A 21,486-nucleotide genomic window follows, 5' to 3' on the forward strand; every position below is an offset into this window, starting at 1 on the left:
ATTTGCAGCATATTTCTTTGCAACAGCACTATATATTTAGTCTATAGATAACCATCACAAGTACTCCTTATGTTTTTTCATTGGAATACCAGGTATTCAGTCATGTCAGGATGATAATGATTGAAAGCTGGGACTGTATTATATTTCTTGCATGGACACCCTTAGCTTGTATGCCATAGGGCCACAGCTGAAGCACAGGCACCACTGAACACAGTGGTGTGCATTATATTGTATATATAAAGACTATATTACTGCTAAATTGAGACTTATAGAGGGTGGAGCAAGACAACAGGTAAATGTTAGTGGTCAAGCCAGGGTTGATGATGAATTCAGATACCTGAATCAAAGTCATATTAAACAGCAGCGCTACCTGTCTGTCTCCATCCTGGGTAGACATGCACATGCCATGTGGGGTGAGGATGTGCCATCACCACAGATGAACCCAAGAGTATACAATACAGTCTTTATACTCACTGTCTCCAGTGTGGGAGGTGTGATCACTAACAATGCTCTTACCTTGTTGCTGCAGCAGCAGTTGAGTGAGATGTATCTGATGTGAGTATGCTCACTTTAATGCAGCCTTACAGCAGTGCCCAACACTTTTACTTGTTCCAGTCTGTCTCTGACATGTGGAAAGCACTCAGAATCAATCTCTAAATGTGACAAAGGATCATCTGGGCACAGACTGCTGATTCCCATTATAACATGGAGCTGATTGTTGTGTATACAGCATTCATGAAGATGTCACCCAGCGTTACTCGTAACTCCATGATGACAAGTCTAGGTTCTCTATAATGATTTGTCTTATAAGGTCTATGGTGGTGCACATTCATCCATATCTACCTCCTTGCTGAGGATTGCCAATGTCATCATCACTACCCCTGACAATCTTGTCTGTGGTTCACTGCCTTCACATGTATCACAGGATGTTCATGACTCTCTGCTTCTCATGGTCATTGACAACAACTGTCAAACCACTACTGTAAGGACACCTCACCAGTAGTTTTCAACCAGGTTATGGTCCTGCACTTGCACACCACTCCTACCATGATTTCCAAAGCTGGAGGAAGTTATTCCGGATATACAGTACTTATCACCCTGACACCTTCTGTGCTGTTAGCTCCTGTGAATTGTTCTCCCACTCAGTATGTGTGGACAACCATGTCATTGTGTCCATTAGCATCTATACACATGATAATAATGTCTGTAACCCACTGTATCCTCCCTGCCATGTAGTGTAAATGGCATCATCGGATGCATAGTGTGGCCTGATCATACATTGACCAACATAGCCAGATTTTAGCACTGCATGCATACTGTCTAATATGTATGACTCCATATTGTTACTGCGTGCTAATCAGGCCCCATAGTTCTGGACTATGTAACACCCACTTTACCTGTCTGCCATGTACTGTGCTCATCACAGTCTGTAAAGTTGTTTCTCAGCTGCTCCATGCTTTTTCTTTCTCCCATTATTTCATCAGCAGATGCTGCGGCTGCACCTTCCATGCTAGTTGTGTGTGTGCCTGTTTGTGGCTGTGGGCCTGCATGTGACTGTGTGTGCAGTCACACTGTATACCAGTCTGTTCCCTCATGATCATAACACTTTGCATGGCGCATGCTTGAAACACTTGGCAGGCTGTGGCAAGGTCATTCTGCAATGTCCCCAGTGTATACAGAGGCAGAAAAAGTGTACTTCAAGCTTGTCAGATGCACACTCAGTGCATGTTGTAATAAAGTTTGACAATACTTTGTGGAGTCCATAGGTTTGTATGGTTATAGGTACTTACTAGTCTACTGATGTCTGCTGATCCTTAGAAGCCTAGCCATATATTCCCATGAAGCTTTTAGCCCGTATATTTTAAGTAGAAATAACACAGAGATGGGCAGAACATTTTCATTTTGCCCATATCCATGAGGGTCAAGGGTGCAAAACCAGGAGTGGATTTTTGTTTATGCATACATTCATTCATATTACATTTGAATAGTGTAAGTACTTTGCTTTATGAGGACAGGAAGACAATTCCAAAAAACTGGTATCCTCTGTGTTACATATTAATTCCTCCAACATGATCTATTTATGTTTAAAAGATATTTAGACATCTTGAACAAGTGTTTAAGTCTGCATTAGACTTGGGAATATGCAGCAGGTCTGACAGGATAACATCTGTTGAGACCCTGTACACAAGTCAAATATTGCCTCTTGGTAGCCTGTATGACACAGAGGAGAGGGACAAGGCTTTGAGATGCTCTGCATAGTATTTTCATCTAGCCCCTTCATTTTCTTAGTAAGAAAAAGAGTTGTGGGCATTCATATCTTTGGACAGGAACATATCAAAGGGGACATTATACTTAACAATCAGCCTGATGAGTGCAGAATACAGTAGAATAATCACAACACTGGACCTGGATGCCATATCCTTCATAATAAGCTATGCAATGAAAAAAGTCTCTTACAATGAAGGATACACAGTGAGTTCATTGTCTATACAGGTTCCCAGGTCCTTAACTACAGGATATATTTTCAAGGGTGTGTTGCCAACAGTGCTTCTGAAAGGCCTTTGCACTTTGTTTCATCTAATGTCTTCATTTGTCTATTATGATAACTTGATAAAAATAGTGGTGTGCTCTTCTCAGTGGATTTCCTGACCCACCAAATTCCCTGAATGCTATATTAAATTGCTCAAAAGTGGCCCATTGTACATCCAACTGGGATATTCTTGTTATGGTAAACATTTTCATCTGGCCATATTCTCAGCAAATGCAGACATTCTGGTTGAATTGGGAGGAACATGAAAACTGACTCTGTGGCCAACTTTGCAGTCTATGGGTATGATATTGTCCAGATTATACAAATGGCATCATCCAGTGAAGCAAAATGCATCTCGGCTGGCTTGTGGTAATTTCTGTCATTGTTTTGGACTTCTCTTTGGAAAGGATAAATAGTGCATTATTTAAAATTCACAGGGACACTTTCCAGATAACAGACCATGTGGATATATATTGAACTGTAGAAAGAGGAGCATCATCTGGGCCATTTTCTCATCCAAGCTGTAGTTCTTGTCCAGCAATTGTTATGCTAAAGGTTCCTTGCCTTTAACAGATTTCAGGCTCTTGCATCTTGTGCCTTATATTCTATGTCAGCCTGCAATGAAAATCCATTTCTAAAACCTCATATCAAAACTAATCAGAAGAGGTTAGAAACAACTCTGAAGAGAGACTAGAAAAGCACTTTACAAGGGAACAATGGGGACACATACATGTGGCTTTCAAATATGCAATGAAATCCAGAAGGTTTAGAACTTTTGTTTGGAAATGTTTTCATAAATATTTTTATACTCCCAAGCAGACTTCAAGGCAATTTTCCTTAGATGGACAGCAAATGATGGAGGTGTGATGAGGAAGAAAGAGGTAACTTGGAACATGTTTTTGGGTCTGTAATGAGTTAGCAGATTTTAACAATTCTATACAAAGTACTCTGTCCCAAATATTGGTCTAGCAAGTAGCTATAACTAAGGAAATTATTCTTTTGAGCTGGGGCACAGGACATAAATTGCTTACACATAGGAATAAGGATATATTAAATTTAATTCTAATGTTTGCCAAAAACAATTGATAAAAAATGGAAATCAAAAAACTAAACCAACTGTATTTAAACTACTGAATATGGTAAAAAAGCTAAAAAATGGAAAGGAGTAAATTACATAAAATGAATGGGATTTGTTTGAACAATACTTGCAGAATAATGTTCAGGAGGAAAATGAGTTTAAAGTTAGTGCAGAATGGCACAAAGTACACTGAACCGCCAGATATGGCCAACATTCTGGCAGACAGGTTCAGTGCAAACATCACCCCCCCCTCACCCCCAAAAGGGCCCATAACTATACCAGAAGAATGTAGTGCCCCTGAAATCACAGACACTCAGGTTAAAACAGCCCTTTCCAAAGCCAAAAACACAGCATCAATGGGACTGGACGGTATCCCAGGCTGCATCCTACATGAGCTCAAAGATGAACTAACCCCTCACCTAAACACACTGTTTAAACTCAGCCTCTCCACAGGCTACGTGCCCACAGAGTGGCGCACAGCAACGGTTATTCTGCTCCACAAAGGTGGAGCCACAACGGACCCTGGGAACTATCACCCTATAAGCCTGACTAGCTTGGTCTGCAAAGCTATGGAGAACATCATCATGGATCTCATTAACAGAGACATTGGAAACCTCCAAACACTGGACCCAACCCAGTTCGGCTTTGTTAAGGGCAGATCATGCCTCCTAAACATGGTGGACTTCTTTGAGACAGTTACCAAGGCTATGGATGAGGGAAAGGTGGTCCACACAGCCTACCTAGACCTCACACAGGCCTTTGACACTATTCCCCACTCAGGTATTATAAACAAGCTCACCAGCCTGAACATAAACCCCTACGTCATGAGATGGGTTGCCAACTGGCTCATGGACAGAACCCACATGGTAAGAGTTGCAGGAGCTAGGTCTGACTCTAAACCTGTTACAAGTGGCATTCCCCAGGGCTCAGTCCTAGGACCCCTCCTGTTCGGCATATACTTCTCAGAGGTACAGGCAAGCACAGGAGGACTATGGCTCACCAAGTTCACAGACGACTGCAAACTAGGGGCTATAATTGACTCTCCAGCTGACACAGACATCCTCCAAAAGGGTCTCACTGAGACAGATACCTGGTGTCAAAACCATGGTCTCAAGCTAAATGCCAAAAAGTGCATAGTCATCCCCTTTGGAAAAAACAAAGTACCCACAAGCTACCACATAGGTGGTAGCCCCCTAAATATGGAAGACGTAATAAGGGATCTGGGACCCAAGTAGATAGTAACCTCTCCTTTGATAATCACATTGCCAAAGTGGTTAGAAAATCCTTCTATGTGGCCCACCTAATCACAAAAGGGTTTGCATCCAGATCAAAAGAGGTCATTGGGCCCCTCTACACATCACTCATCAGACCCATCATAGAGTACAATGCCCCATTTGGCATGTACCTTACAAGACACTTGCAACAACTGGAAAGACCACAGAAGTTCCTCACCAAGAAGATCACTGGCCTCAAGCAGGTGCCCTATGCAGCTCGACTGAAGAAACTCCAGCTGTACTCGGTTGCATACCGCCTACTCAGAGGTGATCTCTGCCTGACATACAAGGCCATGTCCAACTCAGAATTGATGGACATGCTCCACCTAAAGAAAACCATATCCCCTCGAGCCACATGCCCCAGGGATCTAAACCTCACCACAACAATAAATAGGACGTGCTGGAGGGATAGATTCTTGTCCCAGAGACTTCCCATGCTCTGTAACAAGATTCCAATCTACATTAGGCAGAGCTCCTCACTAACCCTCTTCAAGAGAAACCTTGATGAGTGGATGGGAAACAGAAAGTTTACCCCAGGGATCACTTCAATGGCTCTGCTGGACAGAGGCACAGGGAACTAATCTAAGGGGGTGGCGAAAGCCAACACATTCCGGCTAGGCTTATAAATGCCTTTGGGCAGATAGCCTTGTACCTACCTATGAACCTAAAGGAAAGCAGGAATTAATTAAATTAAGTAATGGTGAACTGAATAATAGTTGCTATTAAAAATAAATATATATGTAATGTACACTATATGTAAATAAAAATGTTAGTATGGTTTATTTTTTCACTGTAAATGTATGTGTGTCTATGTCTGAAGTGATAATTTAATAAAGGTGGTAAACAAATCACACAGCTCTCTGGTCAGGGTTATCTACCAAGTAATGCTAGACTTCCCATCTTATAGTCATCTGAAATTTTGTCTTAAACCATTTGATTTCCTCCAAATATCTGAAAGGCTGGACCATGGTTTTGTATGGATACCTTTACAAGCATTACAAAACTGGCTGTTTTCCTAGAGCTAGGCCAGAATTTGCTAGAGCTGTTCCCAAGAGGCTTTTGGACTCTGATCCTTCTCCATCCTACCTTTTCTTCTATGCTTTGGTATTTGTTCCACAAAATTTAAGCTATGGCAATAGTGATTTAATGATGAACATTTGTCCTCCTTCTGATGGCACTGAAAAGGCATCGGGCTTTAAAAAAATGCCTAAAATGTGAGCAAAAGACCCCACCACAAGACCCCCATGCTCATCGTGTGCATTGTATAGACCCAGACTATCTCTGTGATAACTGTGATGTTTTGCCTCCTTTGGACAGAATTCATTACTGGACAGGAAAATATGATAATTCAATGTCTTCTCCAGTGTTCCACAGGTGAATTGGACAGATCATCTTCAGACTCATGCCCTCTTCAGGCTGCCAAAGACACTGAAAAGCAGGATGCAGAAATCAGTGAAAAAAACAAGAGACGAGGACAGGTAAAAAGAGAAAATCAATAATAAACAGATTAAAACCAAAGAAGAAAGAAAAAGAAAAGGAAAAATGAAAGAAATTCTCAAATTCTCCTCCTTCTGACTTCCTGATACTGAAAATTGGAAGGTCACACAGGTCTTCCCTGCCATCAATTCCATCCTTGGATTCAGCTAAGACTGGATCCCAGCCTTCATCAGATGACTCATATCTGATCATTGCTCCACACTGCTCTATTAGAGTTTCTTCACCATGCTCCAGATCCTCCAAGAGGGATCTCTTGAAGTATTTGACCTCCAGTCCTTCTTTAGCTGCATCTGCTCAGTCTTTAAGGTCCTTCAGGGAAAAATAGTAGATATTGATCGGAACAAAATGATGTGAGTTTTCATTAAGGCTCTGATAAAAACGGGAATGATTTCTTCTCCTCTCCCTTTTTTCTCCTCTCCCTTTCTTTCTGTTTCTTCATCAGGTCCCTTAACAGATCCACTAGTTTCAGGACTGAGTTCCCTTGATAGTTCCCCTATTGGTGTCAACAAGCCTTGCATCTTCAGTATTGGCTATTTCTTTAATACACTCCACTCCAATTTCTTTATAGCCAGGAGAAGAAAGGTGGATGCCAATTGTCTGAGGGTGAGCTCAAGTCTATTGGTTTTTGGGTCATCCTTGCCTCTGTACACTTTGGCACTTGACAACTTAGCTCTGGTCTCCATCTCTGATCTGGGTAGGTCACTGGCACTTTGGATCCTTCTGCTTTGCCTTTGAGTCAAGATCTGAGATTGTCTTCCTCAGTACCTCTGGTTCTGACTTCAGCTTTTGAGGCATTCAAGGAAATTTAGCTTGATATTCTTCTCAGAAAAGGGTCCATACTTTATTCTTGGATGCTTCACAACCTCCCAGCATATCTGTCCCTACTTCTTCTCGTCTTCTCATCATTCTTTTTAGGGGATGCAAGCTTCAAAGACCTTGAAGTCATCCTTTCACATAGATGACCGTGACACTTCAGACTTTTACTCCCATACCAGCAGGAAGAACACAGTAAGTGTAAAAACTGACACTTCGACTCCCATCAGGCGTCTGTCGTAGAAGATTCTGACATTGATGAAGTGGAAGGATCCCCTTGATTCCCCCAAAGACACCTCATTTGATGAACTCATGGAAATGGTAAGAAAAAGGAGGAATAAACCCACTAATTCCACTTCCCCTGATGAGGAAATGTTTCTTGACACCTTGGACGTAGGCCCATCTTCTACATTGGTAGTTCTCCTTGCAAACAGATTAATAGATATGTTGTCTAAGATGACATGGAAAGATCCAGCTGTTATAAAACCTATTTCTAGGAAGCCAAATAAATTGCTTGTGCACCCCAAGGATTGATAACACTGGAGTAGCAGCCTTCCTGGGTATTCAAATGTCATTGAGGCAACCACCAATAAAAAACTCTTGGAGGACAGTTTTGTGGTCCATCTCTTTAACCATGAGTCCAGGGCCATAAGTCATTTTGGAGTACATGATTTTTTCTTTGGGAATCCTTTATCCCATATCCCATACATTTCATATAACGAGATTGCAGAGGGATTTGACTAACACATTTTTGCACTCTGTAAGGAAACCAGAGACAGTTAGAGACAAGAAGGTTTATTGAAGCTCAACTGCCCACCATGCTGTTGATAACCAATGTCAACACAATACTCATTTCCAATGCAGCAAATGCAGCATTTAGAGAAGCATGCACTGGCATTGCCATGCATCACCATGCCTGGCTGAGGTTATACGATTTCTGTGGACAAATTTAAGGTACCCTTCCTTAACTCCCCTTTTATAGGTCTTCCCTCTTTGGACCTAAAGAAAGATATTAAAATGTTGTTTGCTGTCAATGTTCATTTCTATCCCCTTAAAGATAGTTTTCCAGGAAACAAAGATGAGGGAAGCAACTTCATTTCAGGAAGTCCCCAGTCAGTTGCCACTGACTCCTCTTTAGACATGGTCTCACGTCACAGAGGGGACTGCCTCAATGGACACCACCCTAGAGGCAAAGGATGTCAACAGAACCAATGGTTTAGAGGTTCCCTCACTGATAAACTATTTCAGTGTTCCAGAAGGCTTGCCTACCTACCCCATTCTGGAGGCAGTGGAGTGGGGGGTACTTGCCTCTTCACCTATAAAATTGGATGGCCATTTCAGATGATTCTTCAGGTTGCATAATACCACTCACAGCAAAGCCAACCATTTCTTTCAAGTCCCTTTCTGATGTGCCACCATGACAAAGAAAAGAAGCAGACCAAGAAATATCTCAGCTGCTGCAAAAAATAATTATTCAGGAGGTCCCCCAAAGAAGAATAGAACATCAGGCCCATTTTGGAACTCAGTAAATTAAACATGTTTGGAAAGAAGACAAGTTTCTGGATTATCACAGTGCATTGCATTCTTCTCCTACTGGGGAAGGGAGTCTGAATGTTCTTTGTAGACCTTCAGGATGTATATTAATAAGTGAAGATTGCACAGGAATGAACAGGAACAGGATTCCACAGGAAGGAATCTACACTTTTGGCTAAGAGCCAGTCACTATCAATTCAAAGTTCGGCCATTTGGTCTCACAACAGCTGCCCCACCCCATGGATATTCACCAAAGTAAGGCAGTGGTTGCAGTTCACCTGAGGCTGCAAGAGTGTCCGATATTCCCATACTTGGACAATTGTCTCCTTACTGCAACAACAAGAGAGTCCTTAATCCAAGCAAAAGACTCTTTGCTTCAGTTTCATTGAGCCTTGTGAATTTCAGTAAATCATGAAAAATGAAACCTGCAACCTACTAAGAAACTTGACTTCATAAGATGCCACCTGGGCACAACTTTTCAAACTGTGAAACTTCCTTCCTCAAGGCTAACCTCAATAAATCTACAGGCACAACAAGTAATATCTACTCTGAATCTACCATCTTATACAATTCTTCACATATTGAGCTCCATGGCAGAAGTGATAACTCTGGTATTTCATACCAGATTCTTCATGAGTGTTCTACAATAGATCCCATCCGTCCAGTGCTTCTTACTAACACATTCTTTACATTATAAAATCAAGTTATTTCCCACTTCTGTCATAATCCTATCTCTGGGTGAACAAATTCTTCACTGATATCACCAGTATGCCCATTATTCTTCCTTCTGTCATGGCTATGGTTACACTGGACACCTCTCTGTTGAGGTAGTGGGACATTTCAAGTAGTGGACAGTCCATGGCATGTGGCCCATGGTGGCAGCTGGTGACTTCAAAGCCAGGCAGGGCTGCAGGAGCCAACAGATTGAGAGGAATTCTGTTACAGCAGGTCTATGACCATTACCTCTGATCAAAACAGACAGGGTCATTAATTTTCATCTCAAGACAGCCTCAGTATACACTCACACTTTATAGCCACTTTACTGAATATATATATATACACCTCAGATATCAAAATGCAATTGACAAGGTTAGTCTTAACTGTCAAGGAGTAGACAAAGGACTCCATGTCGGCTTCTGTAGCACATTAGCCCCCCTGCACTTCTTCAGTGTGGCTCGCATGTTTCCATCCCCATTCTGAGTCCACACCACCCAGACAGATTACTTCTTCATTGTTTTTCACACTTTGTATTGCTTTTTAGATACTCATCATGCTTTTTTATGTAACACCGTTATTAAACCGTGACTTAAGAGACAGGCACCCATACATTTATATGACAGAAAACAAACCACATCAGCATGTTCTCAATTGCAAACATTAAATATCACATTTGTTCTTTTATATAACTGTGATCAATCCAGCATTACATAATTACTCAATTCCTGCCTTCCCTTAAACCTCAGTCCTCCTCCAAAACATTATTCTGCATGTATTATTCCCGCAATTTCAATTGTTTCTATGTAACTTGCTCCTACCCTTTTCAAAAGATTTCAATTCCATTTCTTTTATCTCTGTTACAATATTCAATACTTCAAATACAGATGGTTTAGACTTTGCTTGCCATTTTATAGTAATTGCATTTTTGGCAACCATCCACAAAAATTAAACTTAACAAGGACTTATTCTGTCTAGGCAATTGAGATCCTGTGTCCCAGTTCAAAAGAATCATTTCCTTAATTACATCCATTTGCACAACCGATATTTCTGATAGAGCACTCTGTGGGGAATATTTAAAGTCTGACAACTCAATACATTCTCACAACATATGTTCCCAGTTACCTCTTTCTTCTCCATCACACCTCCAGCATTTGCCATCTACCTGAGGAAAACTTCTTTGGAATCAAGCAAAAATCCTAAATTATCTAGACTCTTTTGCATACTTGGGAGCCATACATATGCCGTCCCAATTTTTCCTCGTGACTTGTTTATCCAATCTCTCTTTCCAGTCTTTTCTAACCTCCTCTAATTGATTCCTATAGTTCTTCTTCTTCTTTTGGCTTTTCCCAGTTAGGGGTCACCACAGCGGATCATCTGTCCGCTCATGATTGGCAGTGGAGTCTTACAGTATCGAATTGCCAGCCCGGTGCCCAACCTTCCACAGAAGGCATACACACGCACCCACTCACACCTAGGGCCAATTTAGAATGTCCAATCCACCTACTGCATGTCTTTGAGATGTGGGAGGAAACCGTAGCACCCTGAGGAAATCCATGCGACCACAGGGAGGACATGCAGACTCCGCACAGAAGGCACCCTAGCCAAGAATCGAACTGGAGAACCTCTTGCTGTGAGGCAACAATGCTAACCGCTGCACCACCGTGGCCGCTAATTGATTCCTATAGTTATTATGCAATATTTTATTTGCCATACTAATTATCTGTTTTTATCAGCAGCTTCTACTCTAGATTCAACTAAAAACTCCATCAGAGCAGATCTTTCACTAAATATTCCTCTATCCCTTTCTCTTTGCCTATAGTTTGATAGCAATCCCTGCTAGTGAAGCCAGTCTCTTTTCTGTAGTCCAAATGTGTTATTGGCCTCTTCCCATTCTATTATCTTTACTTCTCTAGTTATTTGCTCCCAATACCTTGGTTCCTTTGCCAGTTTTCTCCAGTAAACTTCAGGCCTCTCTTGCCTATTCTCTGTACCCATAATTGCAGTCATCGCTATAAGCAAAATCTTCTTTCCCTATTTTCGTATTGGCTTAGTTCTTAGAATGTTTTCTGCTATTTTATGGATATAATATTCCATATGGATGTACTCTTAAGGGTCTGCATCCAAAATCCCACTCTCTCTTCATTTCTTGAATTTCCCCTCTGTTTCATCATTATCCCTTTTCACTTCGAATTATAGCTCTCTGCTTTTGTTATGCATATGAGCCTTAACTTTGTAGCACTAAAATATCTCTTCAAATCATGTAATTCTAAACTACCTTGTTCTGTTGGAAGGCTCAACATATCCCAATTGACCCTTGCCTTCTTTCCCTCCCAGATATATTCTGTCAACTCTTTATTTATTATTGTCCGAAACTTCTCCTGTCATTGATAAAAATATATCTTATGTGTAAATTAACCTCCCGTTGGATTAACACACTGTTACCACAGAAAAATGTCAAATAACCTTAGAGTAGCGTGGTTCCTGGTGTGTGAAGTGGGTATCAAGCCAAACAAAATTTCCTTGTCAGGTAGAGTCCAAGTTCACCAAATAAGCAAAAACTCGTAGATGTATAACCCAAGTTCACCGAATAAACAGCGACTCGTGTATGTATAGTCCAAGTAGATCAATTTTATTGAGCAGACAGGATACAGGATAAAAACAGATGGCGCTTTCACTAATAACTAGCTTCTTCAGATCTTTACAAAAAATGGTAAAATCCCATCCCTTATATAGTGATATAATCAGGTTAAATTGAGGTACACATTTATAATTAAGTCATTGATTGAATCAGTAATAAAAACGTCATTCTTAAAAGAGACAGTGCCTATAGAGATCTGTCTTGTAATTTTGCTATAAGCAAATTTCACTGTTACACATTTTGAATGCAATTCATTTCTTCATCAAGTTATATACATGAATTATAAAATTCTTCAAAAAGAACACATATTATATCTTGTACAGCTAAACAGTGATCATCATTGTCATGTTCTGCTTCATGATCGTGGTTTATAAATCTAAAATTATAAAATTATAACCCAAAGGAATGTGTGTATCAGGTAGTATATATACACATGCTTGTGTAACTGTGTATAAAAAGAGAGATAAGTAAAATATATAGACAAAATATATAAAAATATATATAAAATATGTAGGTATGTTCACGGAACCCTGTGGATGTGTATTCGTGAATAAAACTTTTGTGTGCTCGTGTATATATACAACCGTATCTTAAAATGCACATTGGTCATCATACGTATACACAAATATATATATTGTTATGAATGTCTAAATATGCAGGTTTAATGTGTATAATGTAAATATGTGTGTAAATATAAATCAAATGTATATGTATATATATGAACAAATATATGAAATGTATTAAAAAATGTATTAAAAATAATATCATTATGTTAAAAATGTGTATAAATAGATGTATATAAATATATAAATATGCATGAAGAATAAATATATAAATATGAATGTGAATGTAAAAAATGTATATAAATATAAATATAAATATGAATATAAATATAAATATAAATATAAATATAAATGTAGATATGGATATAAATGAGTATAGATATAAATATGAATATAAATATGGGTATTGATGAATGTCATATAAAGGTGAAACATATGAATTCTATGTATACTTAAAATAGGTTAAAAGATGCTATAGAGGCATATGTAAGCTATGTGTATATTCTATGAACGTATACATACTTATTGGACTGGAATGTTGTAATGAAATAAATAGAGATGGAATGAATCAAAGAATAAAGAATTGATGAATCATGGTGTTGTATGAAAGTAGTTATAGATCTGGTGGATGCTCCCTTGAACAAATTATTTAATATGTCTTCGTTGTCTTAAATGTGGCTTAATAGAGGCTCTTTCATTTAGACCATGCCCTTTGTCTGCCCTTAACAGGATTATCCAACTGCTTTCTCTATCTTCTGTGTAGCAACTTATATTGCCTCCTCTTGGGTTTGGTGTTATAACCTCAAGAGCCTTAAATGTAAATGTATGCTCCAGTCCCTTTTCTAAAACATGTTTGGCTAGGGCATTATTAACATTTCCTTTTTTAATGCTATAACAGTGTTCTCTAATCCTGTCTCGTAGGCATCTATTAGTCTTGCCTACATAGAATGATGTACATACCGAGCAGACCGCTAAATAAACCACATGATGTGTCATGCAATGGGAATTTGCACTAATGATAACCTCTTGTTTGGAGTCCGGATGTATAAAGACAGAATCAGTATTAATCATTGTACAGAAATTACAATGGCCACAGGGTTTGGTCGAGCCAGGCATACTGGCTTCCTTCCTGTGTCCTTTATGACATAAGATCCTCTTAAGATTTTTCTTATTTCTGTACAAAAACATTGGTTTTTCACCTACTAGTCTTTTTATATCATCATCTATTGTTAGAATATCCCAGTATTTACTAATGATGGATTTAATATCGTTACTGTCTCTTGTATAGTAAGTGGAAAATTTAACACAAGTAGAGTTAATGTTAGCACTTACAATCTCAGTATTCATTGGTCCAAAATATGGTGCTCCTTTTAAATTCCTTACCTCAGGTGTAATTAATAGATGCTTCTCAATTTCATTCATTCTATATCCTCTTTCTAATAATTGGTTCCCTAGTTCATTTAGATCATTCCTAAGACCTGCCTCATTAGAATTCATTCTTGACATCCTTAATGCTTGCCCTTTCATAATATTTCTGAAAACATATGTGGGGTGCATGCTAGTTCTGAATAATAACATGTTTCGATGACAATTTTTCCTAAAAATTCCTGTGTTAAGTAGTCCACATGGTAGCTTCTCAATAAATAAATCTAAAAACTCAATTTTCTTCATATCATATTGTAGTGTGAATTTGAGACATTCAGTTAAATGATTAATAACCAATGTAAAGTCATGCAGGTCCTAAATTCATATGTTTTACTTTTATATGACATTCATTAATACTCATATTTATTTACATTCATATTTATATCTATGCTTATATTTATATCTATATCTATATTTATATTTATACTTATATTCATATTTATATTCATATCTATATTTATATTTATATACATTTTTTATATTCACATTTATATTTATATATTTATTCTTCATGCATATTTATATATTTATATACATCTATTTATACACATTTTTAACATAATGATATTATTTTTAATACATTTTTTAATACATTTCATATATTTGTTCATATATATACATATACATTTGATTTATATTTACACACATATTTACATTATACACATTAAACCTGCATATTTAGACATTCATAACAATATATATATTCATGTATACGTATGATGACCAATGTGCATTTTAAGATGCGGTTGTATATATACACGAGCACACAAAAGTTTTATTCACGAATACACATCCACAGGTTTCCGTGAACATACCTACATATTTTATATATATTTTTATATATTTTGTCTATATATTTTATTTATCTCTCTCTTTATACACAGTTACACAAGCATGTATATATATACTACCTGATACACACATTCCTTTGGGTTATAATTTTATAATTTTAGATTTATAAACCACGATCATGAAGCAGAACATGACAATGATGATCACTGTTTAGCTGTACATGATATAATATGTGTTCTTTTTGAAGAATTTTATAATTCATGTATATAACTTGATGAAGAAATGAATTGCATTCAAAATGTGTAACAGTGAAATTTGCTTATAGCAAAATTACAAGACAGATCTCTATAGGCACTGGCTCTTTTAAGAATGACGTTTTTATTACTGATTCAATCAATGACTTAATTATAAATGTGTACCTCAATTTAACCTGATTATATCACTATATAAGGGATGGGATTTTACCATTTTTTGTAAAGATCTGAAGAAGCTAGTTATTAGTGAAAGCGCTCATCTGTTTTTTATCCTGTATCCTGTTCGTTCGAATAAAATTGATCTACTTGGACTATACATACACGAGTCGCTGTTTATTCGGTGAACTTGGGTTATACATCTACGAGTTTTTGCTTATTTGGTGAACTTGGACTCTACCTGACAAGGAAATTTTGTTTGGCTTGATACCCACTTCACACACCAGGAACCACGCTACTCTAAGGTTATTTGACATTTTTCTGTGGTACCAGTGTGTTAATCCAACGGGAGGTTAATTTACACATAAGATATATTACAAAATTTTTAGCCAACCAATTTGGAAAGTGGGAATACCAGCTGTTAAGAATATTCAGATACATTATACGATACGTAACTGCTTAAGCAGTGTATTTCAGTGCAAACAAGCTTGGTTTTGTACAGACTAACTATACGCCAAACACGCGATATTATAAGCACGAGAGACACTGACAGTATGGCGGATGTCGAGCTACCGTATCGGCCAGGAGGTGAATACCAGGGCAACAATGACGTGACGAATATACCAAAACTTAGAGGTGAATACCGGAGTAAGGATGCGGTTACATCGCGATTCAAGAGATACTTAAACGGAACATCTACACCTGCATGGTTTTTTGAAGAAAATGATACAACCGCTGATAATGAAAATACAGTGGTGGACATGGAGAAACTGCATAACATTCTTGGAGACATCGAAAAGGATTTCTACAAACTCAAGCGTCTGCAGACTCAAAGGGTACACTTTGAATTTTGTTTGCAGCACAACATTATACCAAGAGGGCTTAGGGTTTTTTCCATGCCCAGCCAAGGGAAGGACTACCCTGAACTGCTAGCCTTGTGGCAGCGAATAAACATTGAAACCAGCTGTAAGTACCTAAAACTATTAATTGACTTTTTTACACCTGAGGAGAAATTATTGATAGACAGCATAAATGAAAAACAGTATGAACTTTTTAATGAATTCCCAGAGGGGGTTGTTAGCCCCCTGTTTGATAATATTTTAGATTGTGTGTCGGCGTTTGAACATAAAATGTTCCAGCAGAAAAAAACAAAGGTTTCTAGGGATTTTAGGGACTTTAGATTAGGGAATGTCTTTACTTGGCCTAGGAACACTACCTATGATACTGGTGTACCCAGGAATACTCAAACTACTATGCACATGAATGAAAGGGGAAGTATTAATAGGAGCAATGATAACAGTGTCAGAGAACATAATCATAAAGATACTAATGGGATACCCATCAATGACAGTAATTTACATATTGAGAAAACCACCCGAAAATTAACACCCACTCGGGTTGTATCAACATCAAACGAACCTATAACTGCTGCTACAGTAGACACAGCAGTACAAGAGGGAGACAGAATCAACCCTTGTATAGTCAATATCCATACATCAGTCATATCTGATAACAGTGTAACAATTGAAAAAGATATTGAAGTCACTTGTAATGATTCAGCAGATGTCATACATTTAACACATGAAGGATCTGCCAAAAACCACAACCTATACCCCAATGTGAATATACATAGGACAAACATGAAAGATAAAACTACAACAACGCCTGTTGTGAGACCGAAAATAATAGATAATGCTAACACAATAGAATCAAATATGGGTTTAACATTCCCTTTAGCCATACGCCAGGACAAAGGACAGAGGCGGGCCAGGTCAATGGGCAGGGGAAGGCAAAAGAGAAAGATATCGGGGGAGCCTCTATACAATACAACCATAAAGAAAATGTGGAACAACAACCACAAGGACTGATTTTTAACATATCCAATATTGAACTAACAAATGATGATATCAAGCTCTTAAATAAGGGATTGAATTTTATACCCCATACGAAAAGTGATATTACTGACACTGTAAAGGATCTAAAAATTTTTTGTCGTAACTTAATGTTAAAGTATTTGTATCGGTCTACTGATGACACAACAAATCTGGGTCCACCCACTAATGAAAAAAAGAATTTTAGATTTAAGAATTTGAGTGATTTTACACCGAATAATCATCCCTTTGTTGAAACTTATTTTAAATTAACAGAAGAAGAGCTTCATAAGTATTACAATAATGAAAGGAACGGTTTTAGAAATAAAAGGAAATTTTTTAATTTAACTCATAGTGAGAGAGCCAGTTTGGACAAATTAAAAAATGACTATAATATTACCATCAGACCTGCAGACAAAGGTTCAGGAATTGTAGTATTAGATACTGAATATTACACGAATAAAATGAATGCAATGTTACATGACAGATTTTATGTTAAAGAAAATTTGGTTTCTATTAATAAGATGTGTATCTATGTTCATGATGTTTTAACAGATATTTTCAAAAGTGGATTAATTGATAAAGATCTTTATGAATATCTATATATAAGTACACCCACCGTCCCCATTATCCAGGGTCTACCAAAGATACATAAGAGTTATGATGACCCACCAATGAGACCAATAGTCTCAGGAAAAGGATGGGTGACTGAGCATGTATCTGTTTTTATTGAGAAACACTTGAGATGTGTCTTAAACAATAACCAATATGTATTACGTGATTCAAAGCACTTTTTAACAGATTTATATGATAGATTGAAGGATTGTACAGATACAGACAAACTAATACTGGTCACACTGGATGTACAATCACTATTTACAATAATACCAATGAACTAGGTTTAACTTATGTCTCATGCTACCTAAAAAAACATAGTGAATATTCTGATGTTCTCATTGATCTGATTACACACTTCCTTCAGCTAATTCTTGAAAACAATGTTTTTATGTTTGATGACAACATTTATAGACAATGTGAAGGCGTAGCTATGGGCACACCCTGTGCCAATAGCTACGCCAACATGTTTTTAGCAAATTGGGAAGAATCAATACTATTTCAGAACCAACTTTTTAAATCTAATGTGATATTTTATAGACGTTTTGTTGATGATTTATTTATTTTATGGAATGGAAATATGAAGGACTTACATGATTTTACATTGGTTATTAATCATCTAACTGAATGTCTTAAATTCACACTACAATATGATATGAAGAAAATTGAGTTTTTAGATCTATTTATTGAGAAGCTACCATGTGGATTAATTAACACAGGAATTTTTAGGAAAAATTGTCATCGAAACATGTTATTATTCAGAACTAGCATGCACCCAACATATGTTTTCAGAAATATTATGAAAGGGCAAGCATTAAGGATGTCAAGAATGAATTCTAATGAGGCGGGTCTTAGGAATGGCCTAAATGAACTAGGGAACCAGTTATTAGCAAGAGGATATAGAATGGATGAAATTGAAAAGCATCTATTAATTACATCTGAGGTAAGGAATTTAAAAGGAGCACCATATTTTGGACCAGTGAATACTGAGATTGTAAGTGCTAGTATTAATTCCACTAATGTCAAATTCTCCACCTACTTTACAAGAGACAATAACGATATTAAATCTATCATTGGTAAATACTGGGATATTCTAACAATAGATGATGATATAAAAAGACTAGTAGGTGAAAAACCAATGTTTTTGTACAGAAATAAGAAAAATCTCAAGAGGATCCTATGTCACAAAGGACACAGGAAGGAAGCCAGTATGCCTGGCTCGACCAAACCTTGTGGCCATTGTAATTTCTGTACAATGATCAATACTGATTCTGTCTTTATACATCCAGATTCTAAACAAGAGGTTATCATTAGTGCAAATGCCCATTGCATGACATACCATGCGGTTTATTTAGCGGTCTGCTCAGTATGTACATCATTCTATGTAGGCAAGACTAATAGATGCCTACGAGACAGGATTAGAGAACACTGTTATAGCATTAAAAAAGGAAGTGTTAATAATGCCCTAGCCAAACATGTTTTAGAAAAGGGACTGGAGCATACATTTACATTTAAGGCTCTTGAGGTTATAACACCAAACCCAAGAGGAGGCAATATAAGTTGCTACACAGAAGATAGAGAAAGCAGTTGGATAATCCTGTTAAGGGCAGATAAAGGGCATGGTCTAAATGAAAGAGCCTCTATTAAACCACATTTAAGACAACGAAGACATATTAAATAACTTATTCAAGGGAGTATCCACCAGATCTATAACTACTTTCATACAACATCATGATTCATCAATTTATTACTCTTTGATTCATTCCATCTCCATTTATTTCATTACAACATTTCAGTCCAATAAGTATGTATACATTCATAGAATATACACATACATTACATATGCATTTATACCATCTTTTAATCTATTTCAAGTATATATAGAATTCATATGTTTTACTTTTATATGACATTCATTAATACTCATATTTATTTACATTCATATTTATATCTATGCTTATATTTATATCTATATCTATATTTATATTTATATTTATATTCATATTTATATTCATATCTATATTTATATTTATATACATTTTTTATATTCACATTTATATTTATATATTTATTCTTCATGCATATTTATATATTTATATACATCTATTTATACACATTTTTAACATAATGATATTATTTTTAATACATTTTTTAATACATTTCATATATTTGTTCATATATATACATATACATTTGATTTATATTTACACACATATTTACATTATACACATTAAACCTGCATATTTAGACATTCATAACAATATATATATTCATGTATACGTATGATGACCAATGTGCATTTTAAGATACGGTTGTATATATACACGAGCACACAAAAGTTTTATTCACGAATACACATCCACAGGTTTCCGTGAACATACCTACATATTTTATATATATTTTTATATATTTTGTCTATATATTTTACTTATCTCTCTCTTTATACACAGTTACACAAGCATGTATATATATATACTACCTGATACACACATTCCTTTGGGTTATAATTTTATAATTTTAGATTTATAAACCACGATCATGAAGCAGAACATGACAATGATGATCACTGTTTAGCTGTACATGATATAATATGTGTTCTTTTTGAAGAATTTTATAATTCATGTATATAACTTGATGAAGAAATGAATTGCATTCAAAATGTGTAACAGTGAAATTTGCTTATAGCAAAATTACAAGACAGATCTCTATAGGCACTGGCTCTTTTAAGAATGACGTTTTTATTACTGATTCAATCAATGACTTAATTATAAATGTGTACCTCAATTTAACCTGATTATATCACTATATAAGGGATGGGATTTTACCATTTTTTGTAAAGATCTGAAGAAGCTAGTTATTAGTGAAAGCGCTCATCTGTTTTTTATCCTGTATCCTGTTCGTTCGAATAAAATTGATCTACTTGGACTATACATACACGAGTCGCTGTTTATTCGGTGAACTTGGGTTATACATCTACGAGTTTTTGCTTATTTGGTGAACTTGGACTCTACCTGACAAGGAAATTTTCTATTGATAAAAATATGCCTGACCTACATATAAAACTAAAGGGACTAAAACTTAGTCATTGCTTGTGTCTTGCTAGTCATATCCATAAACAAGAGCTTCTATTTTATTCAGTTTTTGCATTATATTTTGTTTAGTCTCTTCTGACTTATCCTTACCTGCCATAACAGCTAAATACTTCATTTTATTGTGTCCCCATAAGTATAGGTACTGCTGAACCAATTCATGTGTGGCTACATAGTTTACTATTATAACCCTTGTTTTACCTTCATTAATTTTATATCCCGAAATGAATAAAACTGTCTCACAATGTTCCACAAGAATAAGATGTCCTTTCCTGGTTTTATCAGGTACAAAATAATATCATCTGAAAATAAAGCCAACTTTTTCTGATTATCATACCAATTATATCCTTGAATTTCTGAGTCCCTTATTTTCATTGTCAATGGCTCTGAATGTAAAGCAAATAGCAAAGGGGAAAGAAGACACCCCTGCCTGGTTCCTTCCTTTAGACACAACTTATCAGAGCAGAAGCCTCCCACTTTAATTATTTCCTCAGCTCTTGCATATATTCACCTAATTAACCGTATTACTTTATCAGGGAGTGCAGATTCATCCATTGTCTCACTTGTAAAATCCCAGCTTATACTCATCAAGTTTTAAACACAGGAAGTGACTAAATTAAGCCAGGGACCCCAGAAGTCAA

This window comes from Protopterus annectens, chromosome 2.part1, assembly GCF_019279795.1.
Source record: "Protopterus annectens isolate FY-2018-M chromosome 2.part1, PAN1.0, whole genome shotgun sequence".
NCBI lineage: Eukaryota > Metazoa > Chordata > Ceratodontiformes > Protopteridae > Protopterus > Protopterus annectens.